The 376-nt window shown below is 34.0% G+C and overlaps 1 protein-coding gene across 2 annotated transcripts in view; it reads right to left on the minus strand.

The window, feature by feature from the left end:
* Positions 1-376, minus strand: part of LOC112161680 (serine/threonine-protein kinase 32C) — an 89601-nt gene that overhangs the window by 8913 nt on the left and 80312 nt on the right. The gene's annotated exons all lie outside the window — the stretch shown is intronic.

The raw sequence follows: 376 nt of genomic DNA on the forward strand, positions 1-376 counted from the left end.
AAGTAAATTGGACTGATTTGGTCAAAAATCCTAAAAGCTATTGAAAAAATTGTGAACGTTTACACTAGAAAATTGACTAAAATTAAAAAAAAAAGCATCAAAAGCTAATGTAATCTGTTGTTATAGATAGTTATTAATCAGTTTTATTATTTTAAAGGTTTTTTGGTTTGATTTGGTGCAATATATTACGAACTATTGAAGAAAAATTCTTTCATTTGTTGACGGTCCCTAAATATGAACCTACCGAATGTCTGTCGAATATCCAACCTAAAACTAACTTCACCGCAGTTCGTACTGTCAGGTCTTCAGGGCTGAAGCTCTGATGCTTCTGAAGGAGGTCAGGGCAAGTTTACGTAGATCACGTGATCCAGGGACC

This window comes from Oryzias melastigma, linkage group LG15 (genome assembly GCF_002922805.2).
Source record: "Oryzias melastigma strain HK-1 linkage group LG15, ASM292280v2, whole genome shotgun sequence".
Taxonomy (NCBI): domain Eukaryota; kingdom Metazoa; phylum Chordata; class Actinopteri; order Beloniformes; family Adrianichthyidae; genus Oryzias; species Oryzias melastigma.